Genomic DNA, 16,931 nt, shown 5'->3' with positions numbered 1-16,931 from the left:
GTGATGCGCAACCATTATTGCCAGAGGATGTAGTTAACAGGGATATGTCTCAGTCAGGCAGCATTACACACATGGACGTACGGTGTGATGATGATGTTGTACCCGCTGCTGCTTCCTTTTTTGAGGTGTCAGATAGCGGTGAAGGTGTTGATGATGACGATGTGTCCGTGGATGCCACGTGGGTGCCCGCTAGAAGAGAAGAAGAGGGGGAAAGTTCAGATGGGGAGACAGAGAGGAGGAGGAGACAAGTTGGAAGCAGGGGGAGGTCGTCGCAAGGAGCTAGTGGCACAGTCAGACAGCATGCATCGGCACCCGGGGTCGACAGACGGGACGCCAATCAATGCATGCTGTTGCCACCACCAGAATGCCGTCATCGCAGATCTCAGCAGTGTGGCATTTTTTTTGTGTGTCTGCCTCTGACAACAGCAAGGCCATTTGCAACCTGTGCCAGAAGAAACTGAGTCGTGGGAAGTCAAACACCCACCTAGGCACAACTGCTTTGCGAAGGCACATGATGTTCCATCACAAACGCCTATGGGATCAACACGTCAGTAAAAGCAGCACACACAGTCAAAGCCGCCATCCTCCTCCTGGTCCAGCATCTTCAGCAAGGTCAACCACTGCTGCCCTCCTTGCCCCCTCTCAACCATCTGCCTCTCCGTCTCTCGCCTTGAGCAGTTCCTGCTCATCTGCCCACAGTCAGGTGTCTGTCAAGGATATGTTTGAGCGCAAGAAGACAATGCCTCAAAGTCACCCCCTAGCCCAGCGTCTGACAGCTGGCTTGTTGGAACTGCTAGCCCGCCAGCGTTTACCATACAAGCTGGTGGAGTCTGAGGCCTTTAAAAAATTTGTGCACAAAAGGCAAACCCCAACCTTTACTCCATTGTGCCCCTGGCATGTCTGGCACACAGTGTAGGGGCAAGGGTCCATCTGACCACTGCAAAGCATGGTCAGGGCAGGTATATCACCTACACAGCGCATTGGGTAAACGTGGTGACGGCTGCCAAGCATGGAATGCGCTACGACTTGCAGGCAGGCCTGCTGCCACCTCCTCTACTCCTCCTACTCCATCCTCTTCTATAACATCCTCGGTCAAGTCCTCTTCCACTGCTGCGTCTTGCTCCACATCACTGGCACACCTCCAGCTCCCCAGGTACTATTCCACATCCCGGATACAGCAGTGTCACACCATCTTGGGGTTGACTTGCCTCAAAGCGGAGAGTCACACCGCACCAGCGCTCCTGTCGGCCCTGAACGCACAGGTGGACCAGTGGCTGACTCCGCACCAACTGGAGATTGGCAAGGTGGTTTGTGACAACAGAACAAATTTGTTGGCGGCATTGAGGTTGGGCAAGTTATCACATGTGCCGTGCATGGCACATGTGTGTAATCTGATTGTACAATGCTTTGTGCTCAAGTACCCAGGCTTACAGGATGTCCTGAAGCAGTCCAGGAAGGTGTGTGGCCATTTCAGGCGTTCCTACACGGCCATGGCGCACTTGTCAGATATCCAGTGGCAAAACAACATGCCAGTGAGGCACTTGATTTGCGTCAGCCCGACACATTGGAATTCAACACTCCTAATGCTCGACCGCCTGCTCTAAGAAGAAAAAGCCGTCAACGAATATTTGTATGACCGGGGTGCTAGGACATCATCTGCGGGGCTGGGAATTTTTTTGGCATGTTACTGGAGGCTCATGTGCAATGCCTGTAGGCTTATGCATCCTTTTGAGGAGGTGACAAACCTGGTCAGTCGCGCCGAAGGCACCATCAGCGACATCATACCATTTGTTTTCTTCCTGGAGCGTGCCCTGCGAAGAGTGCTGGATCAGGCAGTAGATGAGCGTGAAGAGGAAGAGTTGTGGACACCACCAGAAACAGCCTTATCAGCATCGCTTGCTGGACCTGCGTCAACGCTGGAAGAGGATTGTGAGGAAGAAGAGTCAGAGGAGGAATGTGGCTTTGAAGAGGAGGAGGAAGACCAACCACAGCAGGCATCCCAGGGTGCTCCTTGTCACCTATCTGGTTCCCGTGGTGTTGTACGTGGCTGGGGGGAAGAAGATGATACCTTCCCTGACATCACTGAGGACGAGGAACGGGACATGAGTAGCTCGGCATCCGTCCTTGTGTAAATGGGGTCTTTCATGCTGTCGTGCCTGTTGAGGGACCCTCGTATAAAAAGGATTAAGGAGAATGACCTGTACTGGGTGTCCATGCTACTAGACCCCCGGTGTAAACATAAAGTGCCTGACATGTTACCGCATTACAGCAAGGCGGAAAGGATTCAGCAGGTCCAAATTAAATTAAGAAGTATGCTGTACACAGCGTATAAGGGTCATGTCACAGCACAACAGGGATCTAACAGGGGAAGAGGTGAAAGTAATCCTCCTCCTCCTCCCACGAACACGCCGGCAAGGACAGGATGCTGTATAGACATGCTGTTGATGGAGGACATGCAGAGCTTTTTAAGTCCTACGCATCGCCACAGCCCTTCGGGGTCCACCATCAGAGAACGACTTGACCGACAGGTATCAGACTGGCCTTAACCGCAGATATCGACACTCTGAGGAGCGATGAATCCCTTGACTACTGGGTGTGCCGGCTTGACCTGTGGCCTGAGCTATCCCAATTTGCGCTCGAACTTCTGGCCTGTCCCGCTTCAAGTGCCCTGTCAGAAAGGACCTTCAGTGCAGCAGGAGGTATTGTCACTGAGAAGAGGAGTCGCCTTGGTCAAAAAAGTCTGGATTACCTCACCTTTCTTAAGATGAATGAAGGATGGATCCCGAAGGGACTGACACTGGGTGATACATTTGACTAAACAAGGCCTGATCAGATGAGCTGCCTTGGGCTAAAAATGGTCCACACGCTGCTGTATTTGAACTCTGAATGCCGGATGACTTGCGTGACTTATCCGCCACCAACTAGGGTTCAAGACGCAATGTTTTAGGGCACTTGCTGCCTGGCGAAACAAACAGAAATTTTTCTGGCCGCTGCTACAGCAGCGGCTGCGACAATACCAAATGTTCCAGCCAGGTGTACATGCCTAATTTTTCTGGCCTCTGCTACTGCACTTGTTATGGTGCTGCAATTTTTATGGCCGCTGCTACAACTGCGACAATACCAAATTTTCCAGCCAGGTGTACATGCCTAATTTTTCTGGCCTCTGCTGCTGCACTTTTTCTGGTGCTGCAATTTTTCTGGCTGCTGCTACAGATGCGGCTGCGACAATACCAAATTTTTCATCCATGTGTACATGCCTAATTTTTCTGGCCTCTGCTGCTGCACTTGTTATGGTGCTACAATTTTTATGGCCGCTACTACAGAAGCGGCTGCAACAATTTGCAGTGCTGGGGCCTTGGGTTCAAATCCCACTATGTGCTGCCTCAAGGGGGGCTCTAACTATGTGCTGCATAATATGGGGGAATCTTATGTGCTGCCTAAAGGGGGGATCTAACTATGTGATGCCTAAAGGGGGGATCTATGTGCTGCCTAAAGGGGGCTCTATGTGCTGCCTAACATGGGGGAATCTATGTGCTGCCTAAAGTGGGGATCTAACTATGTGATGCCTAAAGGGGGATCTAACTATGTGCTGCCTAAAGGGGGCTCTATGTGCTGCCTAACATGGGGGGAATCTATGTGCTGCCTAAAGGGGGGATCTAACTATGTGCTGCCTAAAGAGGGCTCTATGTGCTGCCTAAAGGGAGGCTCCAACTATGTGCTGCCTAATATGGGGGAATCTATGTGCTGTCTAAAGGGGGGATCTAACTATGTGCTGCCTAAAGGGGGGCTGTATGCGCTGCCTAAAGGGGGCTAAAGCACGTTATTCCAAACCATTTAGGAATGTTAGGTGATTTATGCCCTTTATGGATTAAAACCAGACTCTGCATCAACTATGTAATTTTCCATTGGAGTTTTGCCATGGATCCCCCTCCAGCACGCCACAGTCCAGGTATTAGTCCCCTTGAAACAACTTTTAAATTGCTATTGGGGCCAGAAAGAGTCCCTGTGGGTTTTAAAATTCGCCTGCCCATTGAAGTCAATGGCGGTTCTCCCGGTTCGCCGGTTCGCGAACATTTGCGGAAGTTCGCGTTTGCCGTTCGCGAACCGAAAATTTTATGTTCGCGACATCACTATTAAAGAGCTGACCGTAGGTGGTTTGACTGTCAAACTGCAGAACACTGTAATACCTGGCACTGCCACGGTGACTGCAGAACAAGATATTGAGGTTAGGCCATCTATTTTAAAAGGCTAAACAGCCCCTTTAAAGCATCCTAGATCTCCAGTGTCTTCAGGGGTCAAGTCCTAGAAAAAAAAAGTGTGGGAACTCTTCCACTAAAGAGCTGGTCCTGCAGGACTCCTGCTAATGGGAACAGCGTTCTTGCTGTAAAAAAAAAAAAGTGCAGGAACTCAGTTCCCACATGTTCCTGCAGGACTTGAGCTCTAATTGTCTACCATGAAAGTCTTCTCTCTGGAACATATTAAAGGGGTATTCCAGCTAAATTTATTATTTATCACATATATGCCCGAGTTGCCACCATTAAAATAGTAAACTTACCTCCCGCCGCTCCCTGATGCCGCAGATATCGGTGTCATGTTCTTTGGCCCCAGGCTTCTTTCTGGTTTTGGTGCCTGACACTTCACATAGCTAATCGCCAACAGCAGGGATGTCCTACTTTGGATGGTCATAGGCTGAGCGGCAGTGTGATGGGCCTGGGCACCAAGATGAAGGCCAGGCCTGGGCCCGTTACATGACGATAATGCTCAGTCTATCACCAGCCAAGGCCGGACATTGCTGCGGACGGTGATTACATGAGCGCAGTCTGATGTGTTAGACCCCAAAACCAGGAAGAAGCCTGGGGCCAGAGGATGGGAGACTGATATTGTGGCACCAGGCGAGCGGCAGATAGTAAGTTAATGGCGGCAGCCCAGGCATAGATAAATAAAACATTTGGCCAGAGTACACCTTTAAGACAAAATAGAAGCAAATCCCTGGAGTACAAGGAATTCAAGCGGAGGAAAGCTTCTAAATCAGATATTTCCTAAAATTATTTTGTATGCTTGTTTATCTTGTCAGATCTCTTTGCTATACTGCATGATTTTCTGTTGAGGTATTTAAAAAAAATTTTAATAAAAAAGTGGTGTTGCACTGCCCTCAAGTGGAGAATGTTAAATATGCACTCTCGTTTTGGGAGATCAGCCTATGTCACTGTTTTGCAAACATTGTGCTTTTGGCTGTTGCAAAACTACAACTGCTATCATGCCCGGAAAGCCTTTGGCATGTTGGGAGTTGTAGTTTTGCAACAGCTGGAGGCACACTGTTTGAAAAGCACTGGCCTCTATACTGCATATTATCTGATACTGTAATGTTAGTCTGTACAATTATGTACAAGTATGCAAAAAAAAAATCACTAAATGTAACAGCCTGATTATATTATGGATCGGAATCCTGACCACATCTGTAAAAACTTTTTATTTTTATTTCACAATTCGTCTGCATTTCTTTTAGAAGTAATTCCAGGAGCCTTACAAAATTTTTATTGGAACAGACCTCACAAAATTCCCAGTGGAGTGTTATGCAACTGTACTCTAAAGGTCATCATTGAAAGTGCTCCGCTCTTATACTCTAATGTTGTGTGGTGGCCCAGTACAGGAGTTGCATCCCTGTACCCTAGCTGCCCTATCCAGCAGACTCCATACAGTGACCCCCCCCCCCCCCCCTGTGTTCTTACTACTCCCTGAAAATGCCTATGTTATACCATATGATGTACATAGAATGTGTTATAGCTTTAAGACCTGTTGTCATGTGATTGTAACCCAGCGAGGGATCAGTGACCATGTGACCTAAGGGTGACCCATGGGAACCCTCCTAATCTCCCCCATATAATCCCTGGGTGGAGCTAGCTTGCTCTCTTGGAGCTCTGCTTTTATTCTCTTTTACTCTTGTATGCTGAGTTGCAGTAAGGTCAAGTCCTAGGTGTGTGTCTGGAGTCCAGAGGAGGCCTAAAGTCAGTCAAGCAGCCATGGATTCTCAAGTCCATTGCCCCACAGGTCAAGTCAAAGCCTGGTAAGCTACAGAAAGGGGGAAGTCAGTCATAGTCTGTCATAGTCAAGTCAGTCTAAGTCATCCTGTCTCAAGTCAGCATGGCCTGCATCCAAATTTTCCAAGTCCACTGTAAGTCCCAGCAAGCTCTGAGGTCTCTGAAGTCATTGGTCACCTCCTTGGGCCCAGCCAAGCTGTATAGACTGTTACATCTGTCTGACTCAGTAAAGCTGCCGTTGCTCCGTAACTTGGCATCAGAGTCATTATTTGCCCCCGTGCCTAGCCCAGGATCCAGCGGTATTCCCTCGCGTGGTGTAGAGGATAAACAACGCCCTAGCTTCACGAACACAAGGGGTTAATGCTGTGGTAGCCCTTGGGGGGTGTATGGTAGTGCTGGTATGGTATCGGTATACGAGGGGTTAATGTTAACCCTATAGTTTGTGACGCCAGGCTTAGGGCTGGTATGCTGAGGTAATGCTCTGGCCTATCGCCGCCCTTCCCAGTAACGATAGGTGCATGAAATGACTGAAGGTCCACAAGGAGATTGATCTTGAACTTGAAGTGCTTGCGATACATCCAAGGCACAGTAACAGTCTCATACAAACAGTCCTTATATTGCTCAGTGACTGACAGTTGTTGCGGACCTTGAGCTATTTAGAAAGTCTCTGAATTTAGGGTAGATATTTGCAGATCCGTCCGGATTTAGGGGTTATATTAGGTCCGGTGATGCTGCAGAGTTTCTGGGGATTGATACACTCTCTATTCTGAATTACTCAGCTGTTGCCGCAAGGCTCTGGCCTAACTCACTGCGATAGTTGCTGCGCAGATCCTTCTCGTTTGACAGCCCAGGAACAAGAGAGAAAAGATGGCCGCCGCTCCCTTATATGGGCAGGGGGCGTGGTGAATCCGATTGGTCCGAACATCTGTCATTCACCATTACACAGAATAATGGGATTGCATACGTCACAGGGCCTCCAAAGGTCCTTAAGCAGAATACCATAGAGTTTACCTAGTCACGTGACCCGCAGGTCCTGCAACGCTATGGAACCGGTAATTAACCATTTATTTACATATATTACTATATTTACATCACCCTTACATAAATTACTGAACTATTAGTTGGAACACACAACATCCTACGTCCTAGGGACTCTGGCTATGGGGACCCACACATACATAGGTACAGTATAAGATGCAGTACCGGGACACCACAATGCCATCTGCCCTAGGGTAATTCCATCTGCCCTGCATCACACCCTCACCACAACAGATACACCCCTGTACAGAGAACACGAGGGGAATTGGCAGCAGCCATCACTAGGCACAAGAATCCGACACAAATCCCCTTCGCCTATTTCCCTTCTGAAGATTGGGAGTTGGATCCATTTGGTCTCCTGCCACCAAGTGTCAAAGGACAAGTCGTCCAAGAATAATGGTATTCTGAGTTGCCTGTTATGGATCCTAAGTATCTGCGTTGAGGGTCGTCTACAGATGTGCCCAGGCCTACTCCTGCTGTTGCGGAGGTTTGGCCTACCCAACGAGCACCATTCAAAGTGCCTCAGCCTACTCCTGCTGAGGAGGAGGTTTGGCCGGCCCAACAGGCACCTACACATGATCCCCCAGTGGCGCAAGCTGCTGCTATACACGTGGTGGTCACAGGGAATCCAACCATCACTGGTTCCAGTTTATCGCATGTGTCGTGGAATACCCACATCATCCCTATGGAGGGGGCACAATCTTGTGGTCCTAGGTACTTGTCACAGCCTAGAAAACAAGCTGACAGTCGAGGTTGGGATGGAAAGATACCAGGCTGCAATGCTTGAAGCTGGTAAAATGCTTTCTACTTCTTAAGTTGAAAAGACTATGTTTTATGCGGAAGCATTGTTGTTGTTTCAGGTTATAATAACCAAACCCACAGGCATAAGCCCGGGGTAAAAAAATAAATAAATATTAATGCCCACCCCTAAAACTTCACTTTTATTAGGTTATAATATAATATAAAAGAGTATACATATACTCTTGTATACACTGGATTTGTAAATTTCTTGATCGGTTGTAAGTATGGGCAGAAGCTACAATGGCCACATGGGTAGGAACCCACTGTTTTGTTCTGCAGCCATGTGCTGGTCCCAGATCCCAGCATTAAATGACTATGTACCAATATGCTTCTCAAGTTGGGTCCTTGCCTAAACGTAACTTGTGGTCTCTCACCAATCACAGATTTTAAATCTGGATCGCTGGAAAGGATATGCTAATACAGGCATAGAATTTTCTTGACCTCGTCCGTGTATCCATGAAAGGGTCCTATACATCTGATCATGTTTTGTTGTTGTTGTATAATAAGATCATTAGATGTTAAAAGTTGTCCCCTATTACTAGCACGGGCCCTGTGAAAGGCTTGATTAAGATGTCTAGTGGGATATCCCCTCAGTTTGAATCTGTTAAATAGCTCGCCGCTCACTTGGATAAATGATTTCTCTTCTGAGCAGTTTCACTTTGCTCTTAAAGGGATACTCCACTGCTCAGCATTTGGAACAAACTGTTCTGAACGCTGGAGCCGGACGCTGAGCAGCGGAGTACCCCTATAAATATTGTCCGACCGGTATACTACTTTTTAGTGGCATTGGATGCCAACTATTTCAATGCAACAATGCATTGGCTGAGGTAGGTTTTCTAAATACTCTAAACTGTAGGTGTGTATCTTGATCTACGTATGTTTGGAGGTCCAGGAAATAGATGGATTTGAAAACCATCCCTATATCATTCAGATTAAGTGCTGTAACAAAATCAATAAACAAAGACCCATCATCATCCCATAAAATGAGGATGTCATCGATATAACACCCCCAAAATAAAATGTGCTCAGTGAAACAACTCAAAGTGTCCCCAAAAACCACTGTGTCTTCCCACCATGCGAGAAAAATGTTCACATAATTTGGTGCACAAGAAGTCCCCATTGCCGTGCCTTGTGTTTGATGATAATAGGTGCCATTAAACATAAAATAATTGTGAGTTAAGGCGATTTCCATCAGTGAATAAACAAATCCATTGTGTTCCGACAAGCGTGGGCTTTTGGTGCTCAAAATTTTTTTTTAATAGTAGTGACCCCCAGTGAATGCTTGATGTTGCTTTAAAGACTTTCAACATCAAGACTAGTCAAAATCGTGTTATCAGTGACGGTGATGTCTTGAATTTTAAGTAATGTGTCTTTGGTGACTTTTAGATACGAACCCAGTGATGTAACAAATTGTGCCAAAACTGTATCCAGATATTGGCTTGCTCCCTGGGTCATGCAGTCATTTCCAGATACAATTGGCCTTCCCCTAATTGGATTGAGTGTTTTAGGAGTTTTGGGAAAGTGGGTATGGTGGGATGTGGATTGAACATAAATTTGTGCTCTTGATCTGAAATCAAATGCCGTTCTTTGGCCATATCCAGTAGTCATTTGTATTCCTCCAAATATATCCTCGTTGGGTCTGAGTCTAAAACCTCACATTTCTCAGTGTCGGATAACCATTGCATGATGTCTATTCATAGGGATCCTTTCTATATCATGTGTGACCAGGTCTGATAGCTGATTTTCCCACCAACAGTCCGTCTCCAGGAACCCCTGTTCAACTACCTCCCAGGAAGGTAGGCTGCCGCGAAGCAGGTGGTCTCCCCCGGGCACATTTGGCTCTAGACTCTCCAATTCTGCCACCATGCTGACTACCAACCATGCTACCACCTTGCTGGCTCAGCTGCTGCCTCATGGGCAACCTGCAACACTCTTCTCCTGATGATGATGAAGCCCCTTCTGCACCCGACTCTCAATTGCGATCGGCTTCATCATCATCATCATCATCATCAAGTGTCTGAACGTCACTGGTGTCCTCCTCAGGTTCCTCAACAGTGTCTGCTTCAGGACCCTGAATGCTGGCAACACCACCACCCACATCACTCTCCTCATCATTACTTGCCCGCCTAGCGTAGGAAGCGGATGTCTCCTCCACTTCTTGGCTGGGCAGTAGTTGCTGACTGTCCTCTAATAGATCGTCCTCAGTGCATAGTGAAGCTGAACCCACAGCATCAGATACTTCTGTAGGGGAGGGAACAGCATAGGACAGAGGCAATGGGAGCACAGGGACTGCTCCCGGGCCATGCCAACTGAGGGTTGTGTCTGAGGAACCCACCGACTGTTGAATGAGGGTATCAGATGTCACTTGTGATGAAGTTGATGACCATGCTAACCAATCGATGAAGGCAGATGGTTTGCTAGTCGAGACACGACCGCTAGCTGATACCGGGAGATCAGGTCTCTCACTGCGACTCCTGCTGCCACTTGCCACTAGTCTGCTGTGATCTCTGCCTGATGAATTTAGGCCTCTACCTCTCCTCTATGCACGTCCTGGCACTTCTCTGCCTGACATACTTAGTTTGTATATGAGGGGAGTACAATACGCTTCACTATTCTTAAAACAGTACTTGTCTAGAACAGCAGCAGGTGCGTACTATTGGCTGGCCTTTCACAGTATCTAGGCCCTTGAGAGTTTAACAGGTACAAAATTATACACCACTTAGATGTAGGTATGTGGTATGCACTTATAAGGGAAGAAAAATGCGCTACAGTACGCTTAAAAAAGTATTTGTGCACAACACCAGCAGTAGACACCAGTGCTGCAGAACACAGTCGTTAGTAATAGGAAGCTGTAGACAGTGACTGAGAGGTAAATCACTGCAGTAAGAATACTTTTCTGTGAAAAACACACTGCTCTCTGTCCCTCTGTGCAACAGAACGCTGACTTAACTAGGAGGTGAATTGCTGATGGAAAAAGCTTTTCTGTGTAACAGACAGCTCTGTCTGTCCCTATATATATATATATATATATATATCTCTGCAGTGAAAGGATGGAGTGAATGGCAGCAATATGGCTGCCGATTATATAGGGCTGTAATATCACAGGGGTGACTGGCTGCTGATAGGCTGCATTCTGTATGTGATTCAGGGTCATCCCGCCTACTTTTGTTCCCGCCTTCCCAGGATTCCTTGCCCCATGTCCTCACATGTGGATCCGCCATTTGAGATGCCCTGGAGCCTGGACCACACTAAATGGAGTTTAATAGAATCACGACGATATTCGCATTCGTTGCGAATCAAATTTTTCCTGAAATTCATTACGAATTTGGATTAATCAGATTCAATTCGCTCTTCTCTATAGGAGAGGCTTGCTATGGAGATTTGCTTCTACTCTGGACAGTTATAGGACAAAACTCACATTACTATAATCAGACACATTTGTGCATTATTGTGGCATTTTTGCTGCAATTATACTGCAATTTTGCACAAATTGTGGCAAAATGTAGAATAGCTGTCCTGGGGGTCACAGGGAAATTGCCCCCCACCGCCGACCCTGTATACAGTAGCATATACAACTTTCACTTACACTACCAGTAGGTCAGTAGCCCCTCCGCAAAAGTCCAACAGGCACTTTTTTTGTGCCTTAACTGACTTTTTTTTAACGGGGCACAACGGGAAACAACCGGTCCCAACAGATCCCATTTACTATTATGGGGTCCGTCGGGCGCTGTTGTTTTCTGACTGAAGTAGCGGGAGGAAAAAACTTTGCATGAAGTATTTTTCCTCCTACATTCTTACCGGGTTCCCTGACAGACGTCACACTGATGTGTCACAACGGCAGTGTGAAAGAAGCCTAAGTCACTAAACTTGGCCAATGTGGAGATGATTTTATTTTATGGCAAGGAGATCATTTCATTTTATAATTACGTTTACTTATTTATTGTTGCTTTGTGACTAAAACAGTTGTTGCCTTATTGCGGATTTCTTCTACACGCATATATCCTCATTTATAACTGCGGTTTTACTATGGAAAGGATACTTAGTGTAACCGTGGTTACCCCATGATCCGTTTACATCATTAGAGTCAATTAGCAGGTAGAAAGCAGAATTGCTATGGTGGCTATGTCACTGCTAACAACACAGAAGAAGACTCATAGCTGGTGATTATCATAATGGTAATTATGTATTACTTAGGGAAAAAATTAAATGGCAACACTGTGAGAGTAATCAAAAAAGTGCAGAAGAGTGTCTGCTATATGGATATTTGTCAATAGGGATGACCCCTTTACAATAGGAGAAGGAAGATTTCTGTAAAGCAATGCTCACAAATTATTTTAATATCATTTATCTTTATTATGCTTGGAGATAAGGAATTGTTTTTGGAGTTTACACTGAAATCATGTCTTCAAATTCATTTGGATTCCTCATTAATTTGGATTTATTCCTACACTCCATGAGCCAGGTACAGAGTGCTCGGCCAATTGAGTGTAATTGTTGTTTACTGTACAGGGGCTCTAAGAAACTACACACTGACCTCCTGCTCAATGAATACTCTGGCCTGACCAGAAGAAGAGCGCACAGTAAGCATGAGTCTTCCTTGGGCCATAGGCAGTAAGCTATGCTAAATATTGCTTCCTCATGCAAGTGACCACTGGGGCAAGTGATTGGCTGTAGCATCCTCTGCACAGTATGTGGTGACTCTTCACTATACAAAAAATCTATGGACCTATGGATGGGGGGTTCATTTACACATTATATACAGCAGTTGATCACCCTAGATGATCACTAAACCCTCCACTCTAAAAAGGGTTACATTTATTAAAGTGCCTTTACAGATGAAAGTGTACATAACTTTTTATATAATGTAGATATAACATTAAACATATATTAGTAATATACATTGGTTATAAATTTGTAAATTTGTGGGTAACAATAATGCCATCTTTCCCTGTGCAGAGACAAAACCCAGGAAGTGTGGTTGGACAAGCAGGGTTCTGTACACTGAGGACAAGCAGGGTTCTGTACACTGAGGACAAGCAGGGCTCTGTACACTGAGAACAAGCAGGGCTCTGTACACTGAGGACAAGCAGGGCTCTGTACACTAAAGACAAGCAGGGCTCTGTGCACTGAAGGCAAGCAGGGCTCTGTACACTGCGGACAAGCAGGGCTCTATACACTGAGGACAAGCAGGGCTCTATACACTGAGGACAAGCAGGGCTCTGTGCACTGAAAACAAGCAGGGCTCTGTACACTGAGGACAAGCAGGGCTCTGTGCACTGAAGACAAGCAGGGCTCTGTACACTGAGAACAAGCAGGGCTCTGTACACTGAGGACAAGCAGGGTTCTCTACACTGAGGACAAGCAGGGCTCTGTACACTAAAGACAAGCAGGGCTCTGTGTACTGAAGGCAAGCAGGGCTCTGTACACTGCGGACAAGCAGGGCTCTATACACTGAGGAAAAGAAGGCCTTTGTGCACTGAAGACAAGCAGGGCTCTGTACGCTGAGGACAAACAGGACTCTGTACGCTGAGGACAAGCAGGGCTCTGTACACTGAAGACAAGCAGGGCTCTATACACTGAGGACAAGCAGGGCTCTGTACACTGTGGACAAGCAGGGCTCTGTACACTGTGGACAAGCAGGGCTCTGTACACTGAGGACAAGCAGGGCTCTGTACCTGAGGACAAGCAGGGCTCTGTACACTGATGACAAGCAGGGCTCTGTACACTACGGACAAGCAGGGCTCTGTACACTGAAGACAAGCTGGGCTCTGTGCACTGAAGGCAAGCAGGGCTCTATACACTTAGGACAAGCAGGGCTCTGTACACTGAGGACAAGCAGGGCTCTGTACCTGAGGACAAGCAGGGCTCTGTACACTGAGGACAAGCAGGGCTCTGTACACTGAGGACAAGCAGGGCTCTGTACACTGAAGACAAGTTGGGCTCTGTGCACTGAAGACAAGCAGGGCTCTGTGCACTGAAGGCAAGCAGGGCTCTGTACACTGCGGACAAGCAGGGCTCTATACACTGAGGACAAGCAGGGCTCTATACACTGAGGACAAGCAGGGCTCTGTGCACTGAAAACAAGCAGGGCTCTGTACACTGAGGACAAGCAGGGCTCTGTGCACTGAAGACAAGCAGGGCTCTGTACACTGAGAACAAGCAGGGCTCTGTACACTGAGGACAAGCAGGGTTCTCTACACTGAGGACAAGCAGGGCTCTGTACACTAAAGACAAGCAGGGCTCTGTGTACTGAAGGCAAGCAGGGCTCTGTACACTGCGGACAAGCAGGGCTCTATACACTGAGGAAAAGAAGGCCTTTGTGCACTGAAGACAAGCAGGGCTCTGTACGCTGAGGACAAACAGGACTCTGTACGCTGAGGACAAGCAGGGCTCTGTACACTGAAGACAAGCAGGGCTCTATACACTGAGGACAAGCAGGGCTCTGTACACTGTGGACAAGCAGGGCTCTGTACACTGTGGACAAGCAGGGCTCTGTACACTGAGGACAAGCAGGGCTCTGTACCTGAGGACAAGCAGGGCTCTGTACACTGAGGACAAGCAGGGCTCTGTACACTGAGGACAAGCAGGGCTCTGTACACTGAAGACAAGTTGGGCTCTGTGCACTGAAGGCAAGCAGGGCTCTATACACTTAGGACAAGCAGGGCTCTGTACACTGAGGACAAGCAGGGCTCTGTGCACTGAAGACAAGCAGGGCTCTGTACACTGAGGACAAACAGGGCTCTGTACACTGAAGACAAGCAGGGCTCTGTACACAGGACATGCGGGGCTCTGTGCACTGAGGACAAGCATGGCTCTGTACACTGAGGACAAGCTGAGCTCTGTACACTGTGGACAAGCAGGGCTCTGTACACTGAGGACAAGCAGGGCTCTGTACACTGAGGACAATAAGGGCTCTGTACACTGAGGACAAGCAGGGTTCTGTACACTGAGGACAAGCAGGGCTTTGTACACTCAGGACAAGCAGGGCTCTGTGCACTGAGGACAAACATGGCTCTGTGCACTGAGGACAAGCAGGGCTCTGTGCACTGAAGACAAGCCGGCTTCTCTACACTGAGGACAAGCAGGGTTCTCTACACTGAGGACAAGCAGGGCTCTGTACACTATGGACAAGCAGGGCTCTGTACACTGAGGACAAGCAGGGCTCTGTACACTGAGGACAAGCAGGGCTCTGTACACTGAGGACAGGCAGGGCTCTGTACACTGAGGACAAGCAGGGCTCTGTGCACTGAGGACAAGCAGGGCTCTGTACACTATGGACAAGCAGGGCTCTGTACACTGAGGACAAGCAGGGCTCTGTACACTGAGGACAAGCAGGGCTCTGTACACTGAGGACAAGCAGAGCTCTACATTGAGGACAAGCAGGGTTCTATACACTGAGCATTAGCAGGGCTCTGTATACTGAGGACTAGAAATATAGCGAATTGTTCGCCGGCGAACAGCTCCCCACGAATTTAGCATGTTTGCGTTTGCCTCGCTGGGCGAATATATGCGAAGTTTGATCTGCCCCCTATACTTTAACATTGCAGTAAACTTTGAGTGTGAGTCAGAGTCAGCAGACACATTACAGCCAATCAGCAGCAGTCCCTCCCTTCCAGACCCTCCTACCTCTTGACGGATGCCATTTTACCCTCATTCGTCATGCTGCAGGCTTAGGAAGTGGAGGGACAGAGAAGCTGCTGTATAGGGAAAGCGATAGCTAGGTTGCTGCTAAGTGGTGTATTCAGGGTCCAGTTTACTCCTAAACCACTAGTGTAACATCTGCTTTAAGGACAGCACCCAAAAAAGCCCTTTTTAGGGCTCAAATATCAGTCCGTGTGTCTTGCAACAGCTGGAGGCACCCTGGTTGGGAGGGAACCACTGGTTAAAAGAGGTACTCCAGTATAAAACTTAAGTTCTTTCAAGCAACTAACTACTACAGTATTCAAAGGTCTGAAAGATATCAGTCCGTGTGTTTTGCAACAGCTGGAGGCACCCTGGTTGGGGACCACTGCTTAAAAGTGGAACTCCGCTGGCAAGCTTTCTTTCTTTAAAGCAACTAACTACTACAGTATTCAAAGGGCTGAAATATATCAGTCCGTGTGTTTTGCAACAGCTGGAGGCACCCTGGTTGGGGACCACTGCTTAATAGGGGAACTCCGCTGGCAAGCTTTTTTTCTTTAAAGCAACTAACTACTACAGTATTCAAAGGGCTGAAAGATATCAGTCCGTGTGTTTTGCAACAGCTGGAGGCACCCTGGTTGGGGACCACTGCTTAAAAGGGGAACTCCGCTGGCAAGCTTTTTTTCTTTAAAGCAACTAACTACTACAGCATTCAAAGGGCTGAAATATATCAGTGCTGGAGGCACCCCGGTTGGGGACCACTGCTTAAAAGGGGAACTCCGCCGGCAAACTTTTTTGCTCATTGTCACACTAGTGCAAATCATATTTGGTGTGATAGTTGTCACACTGTCAGTTCACGTCAGTTGTCAGTTTTTTTGCCTGCAGGGCAAATTGTGTCACCCTAGTGCAAATCACATTTGGTGTGACATTTGTGCAAATAAAAATAAAAAAATACCTTTTTTGGCTGTTAAATAAAAGCAGTCACTGTCGGTTCACGTCACAGTTGCTAGTTTTTTTGCCTGCAGGGCAAATTGTGTCATCCTAGTGCAAATCACATTTGGTGTGACACTTGTGCAAACAAAAAATAATACCTTTTTTGGCTGTGAAATAAAACCAGTCAATTCACGTCACAGTTGGGAGTTTTTGGGCCTGCTGGGCTCATTGTCACACTAGTGCAAATCCTATGTGGGTTGGCAGTTGTGTAAATTAGAAAAAAAAATACCTTTTTTGGCTGTGAAATAAAATCAGTCACTTCACTTCACACTTGGAAGTATTTTGGCCCTTAGGGCTCATTGTCACACTAGTGCAAATCATCTTTGGGGTGACCGACCATAGTGTAAATTTGAAAAAAAAATACCTTTTTAGGCTGTGAAATAAAATCAGTCAGTTCACTTCACACTTGGGAGTTTTGGGGCCTGCGGGGCTCATTGTCAC

Source organism: Hyla sarda, chromosome 10 (assembly GCF_029499605.1).
Source record: "Hyla sarda isolate aHylSar1 chromosome 10, aHylSar1.hap1, whole genome shotgun sequence".
Taxonomy (NCBI): domain Eukaryota; kingdom Metazoa; phylum Chordata; class Amphibia; order Anura; family Hylidae; genus Hyla; species Hyla sarda.
The sequence above is the reverse complement of the archived record's forward strand: the minus strand, read 5'-3'. Positions refer to the sequence as shown.